Consider the following 17454-nt stretch of genomic DNA (forward strand, 5'->3'; position numbering starts at 1 on the left):
CATCCCTTAATCATTTATCATGCCCATATTTTTAAAGGCACCAGCTAGCTTAACGAAGAAGGAAATTCAGCGGGGAGGAGGACAGGAATTATCCTTTTTTTAAAAAAAAATAACAACAGTACAGTAATATTTTTTTTCAATGTCAAATATTTTCCCTCATAGGTGCCCACCACATTACATCACTGCCTTCTTGCTAGGAAAGCTCATGACATTCATGTACTTGATCTCCTTTGAAAGCAATGGAGATACAGCTAAGCAAGCTGGTAACATGCTTTACAAATGTTGGGCAGCACTGTATAAGCTTTCAGGTTGATCCAAAGTTGCTTTCACTGGAGACACCTCAGGATGCTTTCTGTTGGAAATGCCACTCTGTAGATATTTTCTGTTGCACTCAACACCAAAGACCATTTCCATAAGTGATCCCAGTGAATAATCTCTGGTAATGTAGTGTTGATTGGGGTCAAACAGAACACTCTTGTTACTGTAATTTGCTAACTGGAATTGATGTAAGCCCTTTCGTTGTCTCTTTTGGATCATGTGACCATGCAAGTTTATCTATCAATGATGTATACCAGATTTATTAAAAGTAAGAATTAAACAGTAGAGGTCAATACATTTGACGTCACTTGATTACAAAACATTTAATGTACACCACTGCAAATACACTTTTATCTAATGACACTGAACCTGAATCAGCTTCGATCATACAAGCTTGTATGTGTGGTTTAGTTTATCCTCACGGAGTCTTCTGGTATTTGCATCCGCTCAATGCGCCGAAAATAATTGAAAGCTGCAGCAGACTGGGTGAGAAATACCTCATGTCACCTTTGAGGTTGAAGCTGGCACAGAGGAAATCGAGAAGATGTCTTTCACAATTGAGGATTGTTATTAAATTTAAGTGCTGGCTTCTTGAATCTCCAGTGGATTCTAGACAGAAATCATTTGCACATGATTGCAAGCATCTATGTTTCAAATTGATTATTTTCAGGACAAAGCAAGCAGCCTGTCTCGAGTAGTTTCGACCTGCTTTGCAATCAAAACAAGTCTGCATGAAAAAAATGTTGCATGTCTGTGAACTTAATCCCCCATAATGGCGATTACTTGAAGATGATTTATTTTAGCTAGACTGGCTATGGCAATAAACAAATGTAAAGTGCCGAACAATATGCCATAAATAAATATAGATATTAAAAATAGACTTTTGATTCAGAAAATATGTAAGAGAAATGTTATGGAGTGGCCTAGAAGGAGGATCAGCACCAACAAGCTTTTCTGAACATGTAGCATTTTTTCAGTATAAAATAATGTTATGGCATCTTTAAATAAAAGTGCTCCTACACCTTTAAGTGAAATAGTATTTTCTTCAAAAGCATTCTTGTGTAATGCCTTCTGTCTGAGGCCATTTCCGCTCACATCGAAGCTGAAATTATGTTTTCTAGTACAGGTTGAACCTCCCTTATCTGGGACTCCCTGATCCGGCACCACCCCTCGTCCGGCACCATTCCCGGCTGCTTCGACATGAACAAATTGAAGTCCTTCCTCGCTGCTGACTCCCGCAATCACTGGCCTGACCCCGCGACCCCCTCCCCCCAACCACGATCTCCCAGCCGCACTCCCAGCCCCAAGCCAGCCAGCCCCGATATCCCCTTGCTCAATACCTGTACCATCCAATTTAACGTGACCCCCCCCCATATCCGACAAAATCGCTTATCCGGCACAGACCAGGTTCTGGGGGTGCCCGATAAGAGAGGTTCAACCTGTTTCTGTTTTTTTTTTCTGCAGAAAAATGTTATGAAAGAGGATGTAGATTTAAAAAAAAAGAGTGAAAGAAAACATGGCATAAAATAAGCTGGAAAAATCCAAGTCCATAGTGAGGCATTGGGCTCAATTTTCGGTTTTTGGCAAAAAATGTTAGTTTTACGCCAAAATTACCATTTTCGCTGCACTACTGTTTTTAGGCCTAACTTTCGGCCTTTACATTTGCGCTGGTAAAATCGGCAGTGCACGAGGATTCGCGGCGCAAACCGCGAGTTTCGCCAACTTTAATCTGGGGCCAGTAGCACTGCAAGAGAGACCGTAGGGGGAGAGGGGAAACAAAAAAAAATTGCAAAAAATATTCAAATGACATTCACAAAACATTCAAAAAACCCTTGCCTACTAAATCGCTGAAAAATAATTTAAAAATAAAAATTTTAACTTGCGTTTTTGCAGGTCTTCATACTTACAGCTGCTGGCGGGGCTGCACTGACAGGTTTGACCCTGTCGGTATTCGTAAGGGTCGGGAGAGTGCCGAAAGTACGACAGTAACTCAATCTGCGGTGTTGCACGTTATTTCACGTCGGCACACTTCTCCCCGGCGGTACATGGAAGTGCAGCCGCCAAGAGGTGCCCGAGGATCCCGCTGACTGGGTTTTCGCCGCGGAGGGATCAAGTCGTGGCGAAAACCCAGTCAAAAGTCGGTGAAAATCTAGCTCAATAATTATCTCTCTGCATATACCATTAAAATTTTTTGTCTGTTACTAATCTCTTTTTCCATATAACTCAATTACTCTGCCGTTCCTCTTGTTTACCCTTGCATGGCTGACATTAGTGATGCTCTTTTGCTATATTCCTGTTTGCTCTCAAACTTATTTTCATAACTTAATCATCGTGATATTAACTCAATTTCTACTATTGCAGTATCAAATCAGTAACTGCTACATTCACATTTTATATTGTTTTGCTTAGAATTAAAGCTTTGCTCTTTGTAGATTAAATAGGGACAAAGGACTCAATTTTGGTCAAGCCCGTTTTTCAGCGCACTTACTGGAGTTGTGCCGTTTTTGTACGTTCCGAGATGCGCTGGAAAAAAATAAAATGTTGCAACTTTGGCCGCTGTCCGGTCTCTTCACTGCGGCCGCGCAGCGTGACCAGTCGACTCGGGGGTGGAGCCTGCGTTCTGCGCTGGAACATGTGCAGTGGAGAATGGTGATGTCCGTGCATGAGCAGTAGCGCTGCGAGTTGGCAATCGGCCATTTTTAAAGAGCTAGCTCGCTGCTTGTGCTTTCGTGCCAGAAGGAGTGCTGCGGTAGGAAAATCACTGCTGATTTCAAGAAGCACTGCTCTGTTTGGTAAAATCATTTCTGCATGTAAAATAAGTACTGTGTGTTTGGAACAATCACTGCTGCCTGCCAGCAGGCAGGAGTGCCGTATTTGGAAAAATCAGTACTGTGTTTGGAAAAATCACTGTGTGTCCAAGAGCATTGGAAAAGTGCTGTGAGTGTCTCCGAGCAGCTGCAGCAATACAGCAACGTGGACCAAGAACAAAGAATTTCTTGCTGGAAGAAGTGGAGATACGAGTTAATGTCATTGAGACCAGATGGCAGGAGCTGGTTACCAGCAGAGGTCACACAAAAGTGCCACCCAAAGAAATGAAGAAACACCGGAACCAAGTTGCAGAAGATTTCTGCGCATTGGTGAACACCAAGAGATCTGGAAGCCAGTGTAAAAAGAAATGGCAGGACCTTGATCAAGTTGTTAGTGTAAGTAATATTTTAATTTATTCAATGCACTTGCAATTGTAAATATGACCAGCTGCATATGTCCCACCCAGCAGAAAGACACCTTTTCTAAAAAGTTGCATTTTCATCTTTGGAGAAGAAATTGGCCCACAACAAAAGGGAAAGAACTCGAACAGGAGGAAGCCCGCCAAATCTGCACGCACTGACACCCTTGGAAAAAAGGGTCGATGTTGTTCTCCAGGCAAGACCCATCTAAGCAATCAGTACTGCACAAGCTGGGCCCACACTCGAGGGAGAGGGTAAGTCCTGAAAATTCATCGTAGCTTTTCAAATCAACCTGCTGCCTGGCCTGTTAGGTGTGATCCTACTCATGCCACCCATCCTGCCCCCTCCTGTGCTGCTAACCATTTGACTGTTCTGTTATATTTTGCAGAACCTGATGCCAATCCTAAAGATGCAGAAGAAGATTCCGACGCGGACGAGCCTGAAGACGAGAACATCTTCCAAGCCAACCCTCCACACCAACATGGGGGTGAGGGGGAGTTGGGTCAGCTGGATGAAGCTACCACTTATATACTGAATATGGAGCATGTGCAGTTCTCGGAGTTGTCAGCCCCTTCCATGACTAGTGGTTTTAGTTCTGGTGGGACATTCCATAGTTTCACACAATCCGAGGTTGCGGGTCCCAGTAGTGGGCTGCAGCAAGCAACACCCAGGGCGTCACCGTCCGAGGATGTGGTCCCAGTGGGATGACGCAAGGCACACCCAGGGTCTCACCGTCCGAGGCTGCGGCTCCCACTGGGCAGCCACGAGGCAGACCCAAGGTGAGGGGAAGGAGAAATCGACCACGCTCTCCTGAGATGCAGGATGCAACAGATGTAGTTCAGATCATGGCATTGAGTGCGGAGAGCATTGACCTTACCCGATCACTCCTGGACACCATCAGTGGGGTGAGTGATGTGGTAGTGGGACTGTCGGGGGAAGTAACAGCAATGGCACGGGAAATGGGAACGATGTCCGGGAACATCAGTGAGAGAATAGTGTCGATGAGGGAGGGAATGTCAGAAGTAGTGCAAAACACGGCAGTGGCCACGAGGGAGGGAATGTCAGAGGTAGTGGAAAGGATGACAAGGCAATCAGAGAGGGAATGTTTCAGTCCGCTGGGACACTGTCGGGATGCATGAGGGAGGGCATGAGAGAGGTAGCTACTGCAATAAGGGAACACACCCAGACCATACGCCCAGTGACAGAATCAACTGCCACTCCGACTGCAATCCTCACACCAGCCTCTGAAGAGACCCAAGCTGGGCCCTCCACATTAACATCTGACCCCCCCCCCCCCCCCCATTCAGAATTGCACATTAAATGAGATGTTAGAAGGAATAAGCTTGGTACCAAGCCCAAAATCACTGTGGGCAGGGGTGGTGGAGAGTCCAAGACTAAGCGCAGCGGGCGGGCAGTGTTAGACTAAGGGGGATGAGAGATACATAAGAACATAACATAAGAACATAAGAATTTGGAACAGGAGTAGGCCATCTAGCCTGCTCCGCCATTCAATAAGTTCATGGCTGATCTGGTCGTAGACTCAGCTCCACTTACCCGCCCTCTCCCCGTAACCCTTAATTCCCTTATTGGTTAAAAATCTATCTATCTGTGATTTGAATACATTCAATGAGCTAGCCTCAACTGCTTCCTTGGGCAGAGAATTCCACAGATTCACAACCCTCTGGGAGAAGAAATTCCTTCTCCACTCGGTTTTAAATTGGCTCCCCTGTATTTTGAGGCTGTGCCCCCTAGTTCTAGTGTCCCCGACCAATGGAAACAACCTCTGTGCCTCTATCTTGTCTATCCCTTTCATTATTTTAAATGTTCCTATAAGATCACCCCTCATCCTTCTGAACTCCAACGAGTAAAGACCCAGTCTACTCAATCTTTCATCATAAGGTAACCCCCTCATCTCCGGAATCAGCCTAGTGAATCGTCTCTGTACCCCCTCCAAAGCTCGTATATCCTTCCTTCAGTAAGGTGACCAAAACTGCACGCAGTACTCCAGGTGCGGCCTCACCAATACCTTGTACAGTTGTAGCAGGACCTCCCTACTTTTGTACTCCATCCCTCTCGCAATGAAGGCCAACATTCCATTCGCCTTCCTGATTACCTGCTGCACCTGCAAACTAACTTTTTGGGATTCAAGCACAAGGACCCCCAGGTCCCTCTGCACCGCAGCATGTTGTAATTTCTCCCCATTCAAATAATATTCCCTTTTACTGTTCTTTTTTTCCCAAGATGACCTCACATTTTCTGACATTGTATTCCATCTGCCAAACCTTAGCCCATTCGCTTAACCTATCTAAATCTCTTTGCAGCCTCTCTGTGTCCTCAACACAACCCGCTTTCCCACTAATCTTTGTGTCATCTGCAAATTTTGTTACACTACACTCTGTCCCCTCTTCCAGGTCATTCTATGTATATTGTAAACAGATGGATGCAGCCTTTCTTTGCTGCTGCTGCTGTTGTTGATACTGTTGTAACTGTTCTCACATTGAAAGTATTTTGTAAGTTATGTAAATTTACAACTTTATAAGTGATCTTAAAGATTCATGTTAAAGTAAAGTTTGATACAAAAATAATTTTATTACAGTAAAGTTAAGTACATTGTAAACTTTTGAATAACATATATTTTACATTAAAAATGAATCGTGTTCCATTAACACAACACAACATTACGGAACTGCTCCAAAAAATAAACATGTCCATGTGGAATAGTTGTTGCTGAGCCCTCAGGCATCAGTAAAGTGTTCACGGATGAGCTGCTGGTGCAATGCTCGAGCAATCATTAAAGGAGCACGATGGCCCGCCGTCATGCTCCGACCTCATGGTTTCCTCATCCTCGTCATCATCCTCCTCCACCTCCTCCTGCTCGTCACCTGCATCTTGCAAATCATTATCATCAGTCACTCTCACCGCAGGTGGATCGTCTTCCACTACCAGGTGCTGCTGCCTCATGATTGGTAAGTTATGCAACATGCAGCACACAACAGTGAACTGACCGACAGTGTCAGGGGAGTATAGCAAGTAGCCTCCGGAATGGTCCAGGCATCGGAAACGCTGTTTCAAGATGCCAATGGTTCTCTATGATGCTGTGCGTCGTAACGTGCGACATGTTGTATTGACGGTCAGCTTCCGTCCGAGTTACGCGTAGGGGCGCCATGAGCCAGGTGGCGAGGTTGTACCCTTTGTCTCCCAGTAGCCAGCTTTGCCCTTCTGGCTGCTGCTCAAACATGGCAGATATAATACTGTCGCGTAGGATGAATGCATCATGGGTGCTGCTAGGGTACCTTGCATCGATTGACATGATACGATGCATGTTGTCACACACGAGCTCCACATTAATGGAGTGGAAGCCTTTTCTATTCCTGAACTGCTCGGGATCCTTCAGAGGTGCTCGCAAGGCAATGTGGGTTACATTCAATGCAGCCCTGTACCTTTGGGAAGCCAGCAATCCTTGAGAACCCCACAGCCGTGTCATGGATTGCTGGCGGTCATTGGGAACTTGATGAAGTCATTACTCCGCGCATACAGTGCGAATGGAGTCATGTATTGCATGTTGAGAGATGGCGCACACATCTCCAGTTGAAGCTTGAAACGATCCGGAGACATAGAATAAAAGTGCAGCTGTAACCTTCACTTCAACTGACAAAGCAGTCCACCTGCTGCTTCTCGGTTGCAGGTCTGGTCTCAGCAACTCACACATCTCACGGACAATCTCTCTGTGGAAACGCAGCCTTTTAACACATTCTGCATCACTGAGGTGCAGGTATGAATCCCTGACTCGAAATTGCCGAGGTGGGTAAGGCCTCCTGCCCAGCAGCCTGTGGGCTCTGATGTGATGAGCTCGAATCAATTGTCTCCTACATAGCACAATGATGCAGAACACTTGCAAAAGGTATGGCATTGTCAGTATTGCCCCCATATTTAAAGTTAAACTTTCAAAAAAGGTTAAAACGGCAGGAAAGCAGGCAGAACAGATTCCTCTCTCTCTCTCTCTCTCTCTCACACCCCCCCCCACACAAGGTCTGTATGGATGGACCACACCCAAAGGTCTCTTGTCCTCTCCTTCCCCCCATGAGTCTTGTGACCTCTCTGCCTCCCCCAGCCTCTCTGTTGAATTGCAGCCTCTCCCTCTCTGTGGCCCCCGATGCTTGCCAGCTCCCCCCTCCCCCCCAGCCTCTCCGTTGATTTGCTTGCAGTGCCTCGGTTGAATCCCGATGCCGGCCAGTTAACTCGCTCGGGCCCCTAGCCCTGGCCGAGTGACCTCCCGGTGCGTTGTCCCGCCCCGAGCCCAGGCCGAGTGGTGCCTGCTGCAATCCTGGGCCGAGTGTAGAAGGGTGAATGCAGTTTCAAGATGAAGGTAGGACTTTAATTTTTTATTTCTTATAGAATTGTAGCTTTTGTTTGCAAACATTGTTAAGGGTAAGGCTTGGTTGGTTTAGGCCCAGGTCCTCTCCGCTTCTTGTCCCCATCCCAGGCTGAATAGCCTCCGATGTACTTCCCTGCGCCGATTTCTTTATCTCTCCACAAGAGTTTTCTGAAATGGCCACATGCACTGGCCTAAGTAGAAATAGAGGGCCCAAGTTTCCACACGCGCCTAGAACGGCACAGTCCTGACCTGGACGCTCGTTTTTCGCGCCACAAAGTGCGCCTAAAAAAATCCTTGGTATTCTCCACCTACCTGCAGGTCCTCTGGCCCTCGGCGCAGCCAGCACGAGCTGTGGGGGGGCGGAGCCAGGTCCCTGCGCTGAAAACAGTGCCGGGACCTCTGCACATGCACGCTTAAGTGGGCACGCAAGTGCAGTAGCTCCAGGCGCCGAACTGTGTGGGAGAGGCCCGAAGCACGCAGCCCCTAGCCCTGGCTGAATGGCCTCACTGGGGCTGCGTGAATAAGGCTCCTCCCACGGCCAGCTCCTGCTCCCCCCCCCCCCGACCAGACCCGACACTCGCTCCTCGCTCCCCGCCCCCCCTGCCTCCGGACCAGACCCGACACCTGCTCCCCCGACCCCCTGCCTCCGGACCAGACCTGACACCCGCGTCCCCCCCCGCCCCGCGACTGGACCCCGACCCGCGCTCCTGTTCCTGCTCCCCGCTCCCCCGGACCCGACCCCCGACCCCCCCGACTCGACCCGACCCGACCCGTGCTCCTGTTCCCGCTCCCCGCCTCCCCGACCCGACCCGCGCTCCTGTTCCCGCTCCCCGCCCCCCCCCCCCCCCCCCCACTGGACCCGACCCCCCCCCCCCCCCCACTGGACCCGACCCGACTCCCGCTCCCGGACTGGATCCGACCTGACCTCCCCCCTCTCTCTCTCTCTCTCTCTTTCCTCTCTCTCTCCTCTCTCTCTCTCTCTTTCCCCCCCCTCTCTCTCTCTCTCTCTCTCTCTTCCCCCCCCCTCTCTCTCTCTCTCTCTCTCTTTCCCCCCCCTCTCTCTCTCTCTCTCTCTCTTTTCCCCCCTCTCTCTCTCTCTCTCTCTCTCTCTCTCTTCCCCCCCCCCTCTCTCTCCCCCCCCTCTCTCCTCTCTCCCCCCTCTCCTCTCTTCCCCACCCTTCTCTCTCCTCTCTCTCCCCCCTCTCTCTCCCCCCCTCTCTCTCTCTTCCCCCCCTCCCTCTCTCTCTCTCCCTCCCTCTCTCTCCCTCCCCCCCCCTCTCTCCCTCCCCCCCCCCCCCCCCCGATCCGAACCGAACCTCCCCGACCCGACCCAACCCATCGCCACCTACCTGTAAATCTGGTGCTGGGGACGGGCCCTGCCCGAAGTCTCGGGCCGGCCCGTTCAGCCTTCGGTCCCGAAAGGCCTGCCTGAAGCTCTTTCACACAGGTAGGAAGATGGTTTATTTAATCTTTTCTTTGCTTATAAATGTTTATTCAGGTTGGATTTATTTGTATAAGTATAAATAAGGATTTATTATAGAATTTAATGACTTCCCTTCCCCTACCCCCCACCTCGTTCTGGACGCCTAATTTGTAACCTACGCCTGATTTTTTAATGTGTAGAACAGGTTTTTTCAGTTCTACAAAAATCTTCACTTGCTCCATTCTACTTTAGTTTGGAGTACGTTTTCACTGTGGAAACTTTCAAATCAGGCGTCAGTGGCCGGACACGCCCCCTTTTGAAGAAAAAATTCTGTTCCAAAGTAGAACTGTTCTACCTGACTCGAACTGCAGAAAACAAAATGTGGAGAATTGCGATTTCTAAGATAGTCCGTTCTCCACCAGTTGCTCCTAAAAGTCAGGCGCAAATCATGTGGAAACTTGGGCCCAGAGTAACTCTTAGTTGGTCACAGTTGCCTAAATGGGCAGAACTGGCGCAGATGGCTGGTAACGCCCTCGTTTGAGGAAAAAAAATTAACCTAAAAAAAAACATAACTAAGTGAGTTACGCAGATGCAAATTGATTGGCGAAACTGGGGATTTTTAAGTTATACCAGAAAAAGCAGCCTACTCCACAAAAAAACGGAGCAACTCCAGGCCAGAATTGAGCCCAAAGAGTTGACTTCATCATCATCAAAGAGCTACCCAGGATATATATGATGTAGTGCTGATTCAGTGGCTGACAAGTCTGCTGTGTTGGGCATCTGCTGAAGAGATTTGATTCTAGTGGGCAATATCAACAAATATCGATAGCTAACTTAGAATATGAAGGTATCTTCTCAATGTTCGACATTATGAACTTTGTAATTGTAACACTGTCAATGCTTTTGTCAGGTTTATCAGAAACAAAATACTTCGTTGAATACAGCAAATTTAGTCTGCATTTGCAATATTCCCATTTCATTCGATCTAAACACAATCACAGAGTACAGTTATAGAAAGACAGACTTGCTTTTCTGCATTGCGTTATGCGTCTCAAATGCCTCTCAGCACATTTTTGCAATAAATCACTGGAGTTCAGAAGAATGAGAGGGGATCTCATAGAAACGTTTAAAATTCTGATGGGTTTAGACAGCTTAGATGCAGGAAGAATGTTCCCAATGTTGGGGAAGTCCAGAACCAGGGGTCACAGTCTAAGGATAAGGGGTAAGCCATTTAGGACCGAGATGAGGAGAAACTTCTTCACCCAGGGAGTGGTGAACCTGTGGAATTCTCTACCACAGAAAGTTGTTGAGGCCAATTCACTAAATGTATTCAAGAAGGAGTTAGATGTAGTCCTTACTACTCGGGGGATCAAGGGGTATGACGAGAAAGCAGGAATGGGGTACTGAAGTTGCATGTTCAGCCATGAACTCATTGAATGGTGGTACAGGATCGAAGGGCCGAATGGCCTACTCCTGCACCTATTTTCTATGTTTCTATGTTGTTGAGCAATGATTGTTATGTAGACAAATGTGACAGCCATTCTGTGCACGGCAATAAGATTTTTGGTTGAAGAATGGAAGAATGTTGGTCAGAGTACAGTGAGAACTTCCTGGATTTATTTGAACAGTGTTGTGGGATCTTTAATATCTACTGAGCCTGATTAACAGACCTTGGTTAAACATTGCACCTAAAAGATGGTACTTTGGCAATGCAGCATTCCTTCAACATACTTTTTTTGTTTGTTGATCTATTAATCTTGAAATCAATTGGGTTTTCCTTAATTTTGTGAATTATCAGAAGGACAGTAGCATCAGTAATTGTATATTCTTTTCATTTCTTCCACCATAGGCCTACAACCCAGTTTATTAGGTTATGGGGAACTCATGTGCTGAGCATATGTACCTGACGATGTCTTCACAATATTACAGCCAGGATTAAAAAGTATTTTCTTGCTCACAACGATGTCTAAAGCCCCAGAAACTTTTCCTCGCCTAAAGGTTCTCTGCTCGTTGTCAAGCCTGCTGTGACTAAATATTTGGAACAAAAGTCTTCAGTCACTTTACAGGAGTGGGTTTGATTAGATATACATTAGGCTATCAGAAACAGTTCACTCGGGGCCAAGGTTAGCAAAAACTTGGATGATGGTAAGTGGAACAGAATGCAAGCAGTGGTGTCCTGGATACATTGGTGTCTTTCGACGATGGAGGTTGGAATCTTTTGAGCATGGAGGCTGACAAAGAGGACACTGGCAAAATTGAGTCCAGAGGTAAGGAAAGCCTGGGTAAAGGGTGAGACATAGGTACTGGTGTGTAAATAGAATCCAGTGATGATGGGCAGGTTCATTGGGCCCAGAGCTTTACTCTGGGTCTAACAGGATACTAAAGTTGTGCACAGTCTGGTTTAGCCTGTGAGAGTAACTAGGGAAGGAGATGAAGTCAGTGGCAATAGAGAGGAGCTTCTGGTGGAAGCCGAAAGCAATGGTTTTCCCAATGTATAATTGCAGGAAATTTTGCTTCATTCATGATTTAATGTCTGATGGTACAGATGTAGCCATGGTGACTAGGGAAGTGGTGGACAGATAGATCTGTCTGTGGAAATTGACATCTTGCCTATGGATTATGTCACCGAGGAGCAGACTGCAGATCATGGAATAGTAAAGCAAGGAAGGAGGCCATTCAGCCCATTGATTCTGCGCCCACTCTTTCGAAGAGCAATCCAGTTAGTCCCACTCCCCTGCTCTTTCCCCATATCTCTGCAATTTTTTCTCCTTCAAGTAATTATCCAATTCACTTTTGAAGGCTACTATTGAATCTGTATCCACCATGCTATCAGGCAGTGCATTCCAGATCCGAACCACTCCATTGCGTAATAATGTTTTTTCTCATGTCACCTCTGGATCTTTTGCCAATCACCTTAACTCTGTGCCCTCTCATTATCGACTCTTCAGCCATTGGAAACACTTTCTCTTTATGTACTCTTATCTAAATCCTTCATGATTTTAAACACCTCATTCAAATCCCCTGTTAGCCTTCTCTGCTCCAAGGCGAACAACCCCAGCTTCTCCAGTCTATCCACATAACTGTAATCCCTCATCACTTGAACCATTTTAGTAAATCTCTTCTGTACCCTCTCCAAAGCCTTACATAAGAACATAAGAAATAGGAGCAGGAGTTGGCCCTATGGCCCCTCAAGCCTGCTCCTCCATTCAATAAGATCATGGCTGATCATCGACCTGAACTCCACTTTCCCACCCAATCTCCATATCCCTTGATTCCCCTTCACGTCCTTCCTAAAGTGTGGTGCCCAGAATTGGACACACTACTCCAGCTGGGGCTGAACTAGTGTATTATACAGGTTCAGAATAACTTACTAGCTTTTGTACTCTCCCTCTATTTATAAAGCCTAGGATCCCATATGCTTTATTAGCTGCTTTGTTACCCTGTCCTCCCACCTTCAAAGATTTGTGCACAAACATCCTTGGTGTCTCTGTTCGTGCACCCTCTTTAAAATTGTACCATGTAGTGTGTGTGGTCTCACCTCATCCTCCCGACCAAAATGTATCACCTCATTCTTCTTTGCATTGAATTTCATCTACCATATGTATGCCCATTCCACCAGCTTGTCTATGTCCAAATTTTCTGTCATTTGCAAATTTGGAAATTGTGCTCTGTGCCTCCAAGTCATTAATGTATATAAAAACCAGCAGTGGTTCTAGTACTGAACCTTGGGGAACACTACTGTATATGTCCCTCTGGTCCAAAAAACAGCCATTCACCACAACTCTATCCTTTAGCCAATTTTGTATCCATGTTGCGACTCCCCTTTTTATCCCATGAGTTTTAATTTTGCTAACAAGCCTAGTATGTGGTACTTTATCAAACATCTCTTGAAAGTCCATATACACAACATCAACTGAACTGCCCTCAAACACACACTCTGTTACCTCATGCAATTTATACTTCCTTCTCAGTCCTTCCGTTTATTTCTCAATCCTTCAATCTCATTTGGTTAAGGAGATGCCCTGTTCACCAAGGCCCCAGATGCCCAGATTCCCTCGCTGTGACATTATCAGCTTGCACTTTCAGGAACTTTGTGGGCAAAAATGTTTTGAGCTGAAGGGTGCAGGGGCATGTTTAATTGAAGGCAGATACTGTTAACTGCCCTGCTACAGTGAAATTTGGCCAAATACTTTTAAAAGTAAGATTCAGGTCATGTGTGCATTCACTCACAGAAATTCTTATTTGTTTAATAGATTTTTTTTGCAGTTAAATGTGGTGTGTAATGGAGTAAAAGCCAGCATCAAGAAGCATTGACTGCATTTATTAAACTGCGATACCCGATGCTCCTTGAACAGAAATACAAATTAACAGTACTATTATGTAGAAAATAACTTACTGTTCAGTATTTGTCGAAGGATATGTGCATCTGAACATTTCAGAATGGTAGCCAGGGGATTTTGTTTCAAGTAATTTTATTGACATGGATAATGGGAGAAGAACAAACATTTGCTCTTAAAAACACAATTCTTTGCAGAAGGATACTGTTAATCTGACCTTTTATGTTTGTTATTTTATTTCTAAGTTTGATCTCTAATCGGGGCTCGATGTTTTTCCAATCAAAATATAGCCATAATAAATGCAGTCACATCACCCATTTCAAATTGCACTTTAAAAAAAAAAGTGATATGCATCATGATTGAACAATTAGAAACCCTGAGAAGGACGAACATTGCTCATCAGATGAATATAATCCATTGGAATCTTTTGAAGGTAACTGAATATAAACTTGGTCATTTTTATGTAGGCTTAGTATAGCACTTCCTGAGGCCTGATCAATATAACCTTTTTTATAGTCATCATACGTGTACATTACAGGTTCATCATTTTTGTATAATCCAACCCAAACATTTGCTCCCTTGACTTGTATATGATAAGCAAATTGATAGATGCCAGATATTTCACATGTAAAAATCCCAGTAGATGGATCATAATTATTATTTGAATTGATTAATATTTTGTCAAACTCTATTGGTTGGCCTGCTGATGAATATGAATGAGAAAGCAAGGCTGTAAATGCTGGAACAGAACTAAGCTGTCCTGACATGCTATAGTCATATTTTCCGGATCGCACAATCATTTCTCCAGGTGGGCCAGGTGGACCAGGAAGTCCTGGATGGCCTGGAGGGCCTGTTGGTCCTTCTCGTCCAGGTGAACCAGCTTGGTTCGCTGATATTTTTCCATAATAATTACCTGGACTACCTGGTGGACCAGGAAGACCTGGATCTCCTTTTTCTCCAGGGTATCCAGGAGGTCCTTGAGATCCAGTTGGGCCTCTTGGACCAGATGTTCCAGGGGCTCCTCTCATTCCTTCTTTACCAGTGTACCCAGATGATCCAGGAGCCCCTGGCGCACCTGGACTACCCGATTTACCAGGTGAACCAGCTTGTCCTGGGTCACCTTTTCGACCGGGTAATCCTTGTCGTCCCTCTGGGCCTGGGCTACCTGGTTGTCCTGGAGATCCTGATTTTCCTGGTGCACCATCTGGCCCTGGCTGGCCCTTTGAACCTGGATACCCTTGTGGACCTGATGGTCCTGTTTGACCTTTTGATCCTGCTGCACCAGCTAGTCCTGGTAACCCTTTTGGACCTTGCTGGCCTGATCGACCAGATGGTCCTTCAGGTCCTTGAGCTCCAGGCTGACCTGCCTCTCCCCTTTTCCCGGTTTCCCCAGGGTGACCATTTGTTCCTGCTGAACCACGCTCTCCATTTGGACCTTGCATTCCAGGTTTTCCAAAACCTGGCAATCCTGGTGCTCCTGGCATACCTCGTTGACCCTGTGAGCCCTTTGGCCCGGGAGCTCCTGTTGAACCTGGTTCTCCATTTGCTCCAGACTTTCCACTTCTTGATTGCCCAGGTGGACCTGATGGTCCTTTTTGGCCTTGTGCTCCTGGCATCCCACGTGAACCTGGGGGACCTGTTTCACCCTTTGAACCTGGTTTACCGGGAGAACCAGAGGGCCCAGGACTTCCTGTTCCTTTTGATCCAGGTGGACCTGGAGGCCCTCTTTGTCCTGGAGCACCTTTTTCACCTGAATGCCCTGGGGCTCCAGATCCTTTGTCTCCCTTTGGTCCTGGTTGACCTGGATTCCCTGTCTTTCCTTTTTCTCCACGTGGTCCTGGTGCTCCTGGTTGACCTGATGACCCTTGGGCTCCTGGTTTACCTGGAGCAGACAATCCAGGTGGCCCAGGAGATCCTTTGGGCCCTGCACTGCCTTTTTCTCCTTGTTTCCCAGGAGATCCCCTGTCACCTTTTTCTCCAGGGGAACCTCTTTCACCTTGCTTTCCTGATGCTCCTGGAGCACCTGATTTCCCTGTAGATGACTGTCCTGGTGGTCCTCGTGGTCCAGGGGTACCAGGGGCCCCTTTCAGTCCGATACCTGGACGTCCTGCTGGACCTGGTGATCCTGATGCACCTGGTGGCCCGCGTGGCCCACGTGGCCCACGCCTTACTCCTTTTGTGAAAAAGAAAGAAAAAATACTTTAGATTTTGCTGTGAGAATATTAATTCTTTTCATTTGGTTACTCTTTTTACTGATCAAGGCAGCAGTCATGTTCGATGAAGCATTTTTCCACAAAGTGCCAGCACTGCTTTCTCACTTCAACAGAGATCTATAAAATAGCTTCTCCAGCTGTGCCCTAATAGTGTGCCTTAAGCTCAAACTCAGTACAACACTGGCTTGATACTGGTACTTTTTTTTTTAAAGAGTGGTGTAAGTGCACATCACATAATTATTCTGTACCTGTGCTCACAGTCATCCAGTGAGGAGCAAGCAGAACTTTGCATATACAGGTGCACACTTAAACATAAGAGCATAGTTTACTAGTCTACAACTGTCACTGATATTTGTTGTCTCCTACCTCAGCCCCAGTTCAGCTATTCTTCCCCCTCTAACCCCGATTGACTTGAAGGCTGCATTAGTCTTGACTCCCCATGTGGAGCGGGATGTGAGATTGACTAGTATTTGATATTTTTTACAATAAGAAATATATTTTCTGCAATATCCATGGAAACAATTTTTTTTCTAGAATTCTATCTAAAACGAGAGAGCATTCAAAGAAATAGAAAGGTTGCTTCTGGAGTTTCAGATCTGTTTTCAATCTTTTCCTAATATCACAGGGTAGAACTGAATTAACACAATTCTAGAGCACATTGAGGACATCTTTTTCTTCTCCAAAAGAAAACAATGATGTTAAAGCAAATAGCAGTTATATTGAATTCTGGAAGTAAAGCAAATAAATGTGATTTTTAAATGTTTCTTGTGAGCAGGTTAACTTTTACTGCATTTTATCTAAAAATGGATTTGTTTGGAGCAAATTTATGATTTCTTACACAATCAGTGATTCAAGACAATTCATATAAGTACAGTATTCCAAATTACTTGTTTTTGAGTTTTACCTATGGGATATTATAACTCAAAGTTCATCACTTTGAACAAATATGATCTGGCCCAGTCCAAAATGTTATCTTGTGGGAATAGTTAAATCTGATACATAACCAAATCCACCCATCGATGCACCTGAATAACTATCCTGATTACTGTAGCAGGAAGATTTAAGATATCATAGAAGAAAATAACATTTGAAAACTTTTCCTGGCCACAACTACCTGTTTTATTTAGCTAGCGCCTTTGTGATGTACTTTCTCTCACCTGTTTAACATTTATATCAAATTAGTATGAGTTTAGTTTTACCCTCAACACATCATATCTGAATAGATTTTTAGTTTTTGTACAGTGCACAGAACATTTTAATGTCCATTATTCTCTTCAAGCCACAGCCAGAGTACTGCATACAGTTTTAGTCATCACATTACAGGAACGATGTGATTGCACTAGAAAGGGTACAGAGGAGATTTATGGAGATGTTGCCAGAACTGGAGAATTTTAGCTATGAGGAAAGATTGGATAGGCTAGGGTTGTTTTCTTTGGAACAGAGGAGGCTGAGGGCAGATTTAATTGAGGTGTATAAAATTACAATGTAACTATTTGTGCTGCACTTTTTTTGACAGACATGTGTCTGTCAAGCCCCACCACCCCCATGCGGCGTCTGTCAA

At 45.7% G+C, this 17454-nt stretch overlaps 1 protein-coding gene and 1 pseudogene across 1 annotated transcript in view; one reads left to right on the plus strand and one right to left on the minus strand.

The window, feature by feature from the left end:
* Positions 1-17454, plus strand: part of nt5dc1 (5'-nucleotidase domain containing 1) — a 796921-nt gene that overhangs the window by 59014 nt on the left and 720453 nt on the right. The window lies entirely within an intron of this gene.
* LOC139266980 (collagen alpha-1(X) chain pseudogene) overlaps positions 14034-17454 on the minus strand; it is a 16698-nt pseudogene continuing 13277 nt past the window's right edge.

Source organism: Pristiophorus japonicus, chromosome 7 (genome assembly GCF_044704955.1).
Source record: "Pristiophorus japonicus isolate sPriJap1 chromosome 7, sPriJap1.hap1, whole genome shotgun sequence".
NCBI classification, from domain to species: Eukaryota; Metazoa; Chordata; class Chondrichthyes; family Pristiophoridae; genus Pristiophorus; species Pristiophorus japonicus.